The sequence below is a fragment of the Balaenoptera borealis genome (assembly GCF_965194805.1).
Source record: "Balaenoptera borealis genome assembly, chromosome: 6".
Lineage (NCBI taxonomy): Eukaryota > Metazoa > Chordata > Mammalia > Artiodactyla > Balaenopteridae > Balaenoptera > Balaenoptera borealis.
In genome coordinates, this window is record NC_138863.1 from 34,587,397 (window position 1) to 34,595,854 (window position 8,458).

The 8,458-nt window shown below is 39.5% G+C and overlaps 1 protein-coding gene across 2 annotated transcripts in view; it reads right to left on the reverse strand.

Moving 5' to 3' along the window:
• The window catches only part of TRAK2 (trafficking kinesin protein 2), a 65,993-nt gene extending 57,553 nt beyond the window's left edge, over window positions 1–8,440 (reverse strand). For both annotated transcript variants that reach the window (XM_082397323.1, XM_082397321.1), the window contains exon 1: window positions 8,145–8,440. The gene's annotated coding sequence lies outside the window, so the exon portion shown is untranslated. The remainder of the gene's footprint in view (window positions 1–8,144) is intronic.
• Between the last annotated feature and the right edge of the window lie 18 nt (window positions 8,441–8,458).

Genomic DNA, 8,458 nt, shown 5'->3' on the forward strand with positions numbered 1-8,458 from the left:
GTAAAGCTAGCAATAAAGTCAGAACATTACATATTAAGAAGCCAGTTATAAAAGAAATTTCTTTTTTTTAAATTAAATTAAATTTATTTTTTTATACAGCAGGTTCTTATGAGTTACCTATTTTATACATATTAGTGTATATATGTCAATCCCAATCTCCCAGTTCATCCCACCACACCCCCCCCAAAAGAAATTTCAATAAATGATCTCAATTAACAACCAGTCAACTACCTGCTTACAGGACAGCTTTCAATAAATGCCTCTTGAATTGAACTAAAAGTACTGGAAAGAGATAAAAAGTAATACACAACAGTCTCTGTCTTAAGGGAAGATGAAGATCTAAGAAATCTAAGATCTGATGGGGAAAGTTCCAATGATCTCCATGATCTAGATTCGATCTAAGATCTAATGATCAAAGAAATGTAAGAATATAAGAGAATACCACCAGATAAGAAATAAGTAACTAATGAGTATTAGAACAGAACTGTTGTATAGATAGTCAGTGGGAGGAGAGTTCTTTTCTAGCTGAAGTAGCCTGGCTTCACACAGGAGTAAGATTTAATACAGGGCTCCTTAAGGATGGAAAGATTTCAATAGTGAGAATGGGGGTATCCAGTAGGTAAAGGACATAGAAAGAAAAAGAGGCCCCAAAGCAAACAGCAGGCAGAGCCAATTTGACAGCAGTGTACAGACCAACTTAAGTGGGAATGATTATGGGGAAGATACTTGGGGCTTTAAATTTGGCTAGTTAAGATTAGGAAGTCTGCCCAAATAGCCAAAGCAAGGTTGAGAAAGAAAAACAGAGTTGGAGGAATCAGGTGCCCTGACTTTAAACTATACCACAAAGCTACAGTAATCAAGACAGTATGGTACTGGCACAAAAACAGAAATATAGATCAATGGTACAGGATAGAATTCCCAGAGATAAACACACACACATATGGGCACCTAATTTACAATCAAGGAGGAAAGAACATACAATGGAGAAAAGACAGCCTCTTCAATAAGTGATGCTGGGAAAACTGGACAGCTACAGGTAAAAGAATGAAATTAGAACATTATCTAACACCATACACAAAAATAAACTCCAAACGAATTAAAGACTTAAATGTAAGACCACACACTATAAAACTCTTAGAGGAAAACATAGGAAAAACACTCTTGGACATAAACCACAGCAAGATCTTTTCTGACCCACCTCCTAGAGTAATGGAAATAAAAACAAAAATAAACAAATGGGACTTAATGAAACTTAAAAGCTTTTGTACAGCAAAGGAAACCATAAACAAGACAAAAAGACAACCTTCAGAATGGGAGAAACTATTTGCAAATGAAACAACAGACAAAGGATTAACTTCCAAAATATACAAACAGCTCATGGAGCTCAATATCAAAAAAACAAACAATCCAGTTAAAAAATGGGCAGAAGACGTAAATAGACATTTCACCAAGGAAGACATACAGATGGCCAAGAGGCACATGAAAAGATGTTCAACATCACTAATCATTAGAGAAATGCAAATCAAAACTACAGTGAGGTATCACCTCACACCAGTCAGAATGGCTATTATCAAAAAATCTAGAAACAATAAATGCTGGAAAGGGTGTGGTGAAAAGGGAACCCTCCTGCACTGCTGGTGGGAATGTATATTGATACAACCACTATGGAAAACAGCATGGAGTTTCCTTAAAAAACTAAAAATAGAATTACCATATGACCCAGCAATGCCACTACTGGACACATACCTTGAGAAAATCATAATTCAAAAAGAGACATGCACCACAATGTTCATTGTAGCACTATTTACAATAGCCAGGACATGGAACCAACCTAAATGTCCACTGACAAATGAATGGATAAAGAAGATGTGGCACATATATACAATGGAATATTACTCAGCCATAAAAAGAAATGAAATTGAGTTATTTGTAGTGAGGTGGATGGACCTAGAGTCTGTCATACAGAGTGAAGTAAGTCAGAAAGAGAAAAACAAATACCATATGCTAACGCATATATATGGAATCTAAAAAAAAAAAAAAAAAGGTATTGATGAACCTAGTTGCAGGGCAGGAATAAAGAGGTAGACATAGAAAATGGACTTGAGGACATGGGGTGGGAGGGCGAAGCTGAGGCGAAGTCAGAGTAGCATCGACATATATACGCTACCGAATGTAAAATAGTTGGCTGGTGGGAAGCAGCAGCATAGCACAGGGAGATCAGCTTGGTGCTTTGCAATGACCTAGAGGGGTGGGATATGGAGGATGGGAGGGAGGCTCAAGAGGGAGGGGATATGGGGACATGCATGTGCATATGGCTGATTCGCTTTGTTGTGCAACAGAAACTAACACAGTATTGTGAAGCAATTATACACCAATAAAGATCTATTTAAAAAAAAAGAAAAAAAAAGATTAGGAAGTCTGAACTTGATTCCACAGGATACAAGTTCCTTCCTTTCTTTCTTTTCTTTTTTTAATAAATTTATTTATTTATTTTATTTTTGGCTGAGTTGGGTCTTCGTTACTGCACGCGGGCTTTCTCTAGTTGCAGCGAGCAGGGGCTACTCTTCGTTGCAGTGCATGGGCTTCTCATTGTGGTGGCTTCTCTTGTTGTGGAGCACGGGCTCTAGGTGCGTGGGCTTCAGTAGTTGAGGCACGTGAACTCTAGAGTGCAGGCTCAGTAGTTGTGGCGCCCGGGCTTAGTTGCTCCATGGCATGTGGGATCTTCCCAGAGTAGGGCTTGAATCTGTGTCCCCTGCATTGGCAGGCAGATTCTTAACCGCTGTGCCACCAGGGAAGCCCCTCTTTTTTTTTTCTTTTTTGATTAAAACTTTTTTTTTTCTACCATGAAACAATATTGTTTGGTCAGTTGGTCACAACTGGGTTCTAAGTCTTTTTTTTTTTTTTGAATTTATTTTTTATTGAAGTATAGTTCAATTACAATGTTGTGTTAATTACTGCTGTACAGCAAAGTGACTCAATTATACATATATGTACATTCTTTTTCATATTCTTTTCCATTATGGTTTATCACAGAATAATGAATATAGTTCCCTGTTCTACTCAGTAGGACCTTGTTGTTTACCCATTCTGTATATACCAGTTTGCATCTGCTAACCCCAAACTCCCACTCCAACCCTCTCCCTCCTCCCTCCTCCTTGGCAACCACCAGTCTGTTCTCTATGTCCCCGATTCTGCTTCTGTTTAATAGGTAGGTTCATTTGTATCATTTAAATTCTACATATAAGTGATATCATATGGTATTTGTCTTTCTCTTTCTGACTTAATTCACTTAGTATGATAATCTCCAGTTCCATCCATGTTGCTGCAAATGGCATTATTTCATTCTTTTTTATGGCTGAGTAATATTCCATTGTATATATGTACCACATCTTCTTTATCCATTCATCTGTCAGTGGACATTTAGGTTGGTTCCATGTCCTGGCTATTGTGAATAGTGCTGTTATGAACATAGGGGTGCATGTATCTTTTTGAATTATAGTTTTGTCTGGATATATACCCAGGAGTGGGATTGCTGAATGATATGGTAATTCTATTTTTAGTTTTCTGAGGAATCTCCATACTGTTTTCCACAGTGGCTGCACCAGCTGACATTCCCACCAACAGTGTAGGAGGGGGAGCAAGTTTCTAAGTGGAAAGTGACATTTGAAAAATAAATCTGGAGTCAGAATACAGGACAAATTTCAGGAATGGAGAGATTAGAGACAGAAAAATAATTAAGAAATTTTACCACGTTATGCCTGAATTATTGTAATAAAGGCATAAACTAGGTGAATAGAAACAGTAAGAGGGATGTGTGGGATCTGTGAGACAGTAAAATAGGACTTACCTGTTAAGTTGGGACTAGATGGACTTTATTGATCCTCTCCTAAAAGATAATTACTTCTAGTATACACCTCAATCATTTGGCTTAAAAACCTCACAATTTTCCTTGCCCCTCACTCCCCTAAGAGTGCTCATTCTCAGACATTTGCTGCCCCCCACCTACCATCTCCCAAACTGGTTTCTCCAACCACGTAATATATTCCAGCCAAAACAAAGGATTATATTTACTAGTTCCCTAGACACACCAGGAAATTCCCAAACCAATGACTTTGTTCATGCTATGTCGTCTTTAATGTCCTCTCCCCGTTCTACGTACCCAAAGTCTAGACATTCTTCACACCCCAGGTCAATGCCACTTTTCCCACCAAGCTCTCTCAGAGGCCCCAACTCAAAGTAAGTGTTGTCTCCCAATACTCTCCATTTTTCTCTGAAACACTTTTTTCAAAAAACCTTGCAATTGTTCCTTATCTCCTCTGGTAAACTATATACTCCCCATGGTAAACATACCCAATTTATTTCTGTATTCCTTCCTTCTCTTTTCATAGGTATTTGAAGATCCTGACAAATAATATATGGCAACAGCATAGTATAATGGCTAAAAGCACAGACTCTGAAGACAGACTGTTTGAATCTGAATCTTAATACTACCATTTATTAGCTATGTGACCATGGGCAAGTTACTTAATCTCTGTATGCTACAATATCTTTATGTATAAAATGGAGATAATAAGAGTAGATATTTCATAAAGTTGTCAGAGGACTTGGCTTAGAACAGTATAAGCATCATAAAAGTGTCTATTAAATAGAGTGGAAAAATACTGAATGTTCTGTGATACATGAGTAAAGCTTTATTTATCTATGGAAAGCAAAATGAAGCCAGTCTCTAGGTACTAAATAGGTATATACAAAGTCTTCCTAAATCTTCTTATGTATGCCCTAAGGGTTAGTTGTGTCCTTTAAAATCTTCCTTATGTTAACAATGGTTCTGTTTTAGTTTGACATTTCAATATTCTGAGAAAATATTTAGTTCAGTTTCCTGTGACAATAAGACACCTAACTGATCTTCTTGCCTCCAGTCTTACCCCCTTTAATCCATCCTCCCATGGCTCACAGAGTATCTTTCTAAAATGCAGACCTAATGTTTTCCCACTGCTACAAAGCCCCTCCATTCCATCCCCCTTAGGATAAAGTTTAAAATCCTTAGAGTCTCACACAAATTCCTCCAAATATGGCCCCTGCCTAGTCTCCAGCTTCATCTCTCAACACTTTTTACCATAAAACCTAATCATCCGGCCACAGCTCAAAAGCTTTTTGTATGTCATTCCTTTTGCTAGAACATCTCTCCATTAGTTTGCTAGGGCCACCATAACAAAATACCATAGACTGGGTAGCTTAAACGACAGAAGTTTATTTTCTCACAGTTCTGGAGGCTAGAAGTCCACGATCAATGAGTCAGCAACATTGGTTTCTCCTAAGGCTTGCAGATGCTGCCTTCTCAATGTGTCCTCACATGGTTTTTTTTTTTCCTATATGCACACATCCCTGGTGTCTTTTTGTGTCCAAAGTTCCTCTTCTTATAAGGATACCAGTCAGAATGAATTAAAACATACCTTAAAGGTCTCACTTTAACTTAATTACCTCTTTAAAGGCCCCATCTCCAAATACAGTCACATGCTGAGGTTATGGGGGCTAGGACTTCAACTTACAAATTTTGGAGAAACACAATTCAGCCCACAACAAACCCTTCTCCTTTTCTTTAGCCAGGCTAATTCCTATTTGTTTTTCCAAGACTGGCCCAAGCCTTCCCATCCAGGCAGATTTCACTGCCCTGTCTCTGTGTTCCCATAGTCCTTCTGCATGCTGCTCTCTGTATGCTGCTATCCCATTAACACACTATCCCAGTTGTCTCTTTCCTTCTTCAGACTGTATTCCTTAAGAGCAGAGACTAAATCTCTAGCACTTAGCACAGCGTCTGTTCCATTGAAGGTATTTACTACAGATTTGATTATTTAGGGAAAGTAGAAGAACATGGATTTTGAAGAAAGGCAAGCATGAATTCAAATCCTGGCTATACCAATTACTTATCTTGTGGCTTTCGACAAGTCACTAAATGCTGACCTTCCATTCTACATAAGGTAGTTATAAAGATAAATGACTTAATTATAATAAAAGCATCCAGTTGTAGGGTTGGTACACAGTAGGTGCTCAATAAATGTTAGAGTACAGATTCTGGGATTGCCTGGGTTTGACACCCAATTCCACCACTTAGTAGCTGAATGACCTTGGGTATGTTAACTTATCCTCTGCTTCAGTTGCTTATCTGTTAAAAACATCTCACACTGCTACTGTGAGGATAAGTTAATACAGGTAAAATATTTACACGGGTATCTAACACTTAGTAAGTACTATACAAATGTTTCCTATTATATGATCACTGCAAATCTGAACTAATATGACTGGAAATCATGAATAATTTAGTTCATTCAATTATGAAGTTATTTTAAATGTGAATATTACTTTAATGCCTCAGATTTCTTACCAACTAAACAGGATAGTAACTAAAGAGGTTCAAAAACTGGTATGGATGATATAAACAAAGATCAAAATAAACATGAAATAATATCATCTGCCTCATTCCTTATATTGGTGTTTAAACATATTTTGGGTATTGAAGTAAAAAATCTTAAGAAACAAGTTTTTCTACTCTTTGCGACTACAGATGTTAACCATTTGCAGTAGAGAATAACACCCCTTGGCTCATATTTTCAATTTCAGAACCACTAAACCTTTGAACTGGAAAGACCTTTGAGATGAAAGGCCAGTCCTATCATGGCTTACATTAAGTAAACAGGTGGATTTGTAACGGGCTTTCAGGGTCTTAATGAGCAGCTCTGTGGAGGACGGGAATTACAAGCAGAGAGAATAACTGGTTCAAAAGTACTAAAGCAGGGTTCACAACTTATTCTAGATGTCCAAGGTATGTAGTAGGAACCAGTATTACGAAATAACGCTGGAAAATGCTTTTTAATCATCCAACCTTTAAGGTCAGTAATTTCTGAAGTAGGTACAAGTTACCTGATCTGTAACTTTGAAGTAAGGCAGATCTAGGTATGAATCTCCACTTGTTACATAAGCAAAGTTGAGCCTCAGATTATGCAACAGGGTTATTATAGTGATTAAGTGATCGAATGTACATACAGCTCATAACTGAGATGCCTGGCTGATTGAAAGTACTCAAATTTTTGTCTTTCTGACCCAGCTCATCATATGAATAAAAATCTGCAAAATAATAAAACACTGTCTTTCATACAGTATGTGTTTGCTGAATGTCTGAGACTTGTTGAACATTACTTAATTTTAAAAACAGAAAGCTGGAATAACTGCTGAAATGATCAAGTGTCTTCATCCCTGCCCTTTATCCCCACCAAATGTCCTTCACAATTTCTTCACAAATGTCACTGCACCACCATTAACATGCTATTAACATGCTGTAGCTTCCAATTCTACAGCAAAGATTTGAAGGTCAGGAAAAAATAATCATTGAAATAGATAAAATAAAACAAAACAAAACTGGAAGAGTCAATTTCATTTTATTCCTATGGTCCATTCTAGCTTGAGGAATTTCCAGTGAAAAGTTAGTTTCTGACGCAGAAACTGCAGGTTTAAATAAAAGGTTCATGGGCAAGTAACTGAGTTCACCGCTATTATAATGTCCCAGAAATCTTTTAAGTGTTTAGGAGATTATCTTTACTCTGGTTCTAAAAGGACATCTGCCAATATCCATTATTTACGCTTGAAACTAAAGGCAACCGTCTTTCTTTTAAAAGACGTGCGGTGTCTGGCTCAAAATCAATCGCAAGAAAAGCCCAACTCAACACAGAAAGAGCTCTTTCCAATACCCTCTCGTCTCGCTCACATGACAGATGGCGACCAAGGCTTAAGGTTTAACGTCCAGACACTAAAGCCGCTTATCGCTCAAGGATGGGGCACCAGGTGGGTGCTGTCCGGCAGAGGATGGGATGCTGCCAATCCTGAGAGGTGCAGCTGGGGTGCACCCCGAGGCCAGAGCCCAACGCCCAACACTTCGCACTTACACTTGGGAAACCACCCGCTTCCCACCGCGGCGGGAGGTGGAGGGGGGACGGCCCCGGCGAGGACCCAGTCCTCCGGTACCCAGCTCAGGCTCCGGTGTCCGCGCGTGACCTCCGAAGACCGGGAGGAGCGCGGGGTGGGGAGGTTCCTTTGCCTTCAAGGGAGGATGGCAAGGGCAAGTTCGAGTCGTGCGCGGAAAGGTTACTCACAGGAATGGTCCGGCGTCCTCCGTCCTTGGCACGCGCTTGCTCGGGGAGAAGCCTCTAAAGCGGCAGCAGCCTGAGAGGAGCAGCAGAAGCGGCCGCTGCTGCCAGTAACCGCCCGGGCGTGGCAGGAACGGACGGGCGACTTCACAACATCATCATTCGGCGACTTCAGTTTTACAGCTACTCCAGGTCAATGACAGCCCCCACACATTTGGGGAAGAGAAGAGGAAACCCATTCTCCCAGCAGCCTGCACGGCACCAGCGCACGACCTGCTGGGGATTGTAGTTTCCTCTCGACCACGCCCCCTAACTCTAAA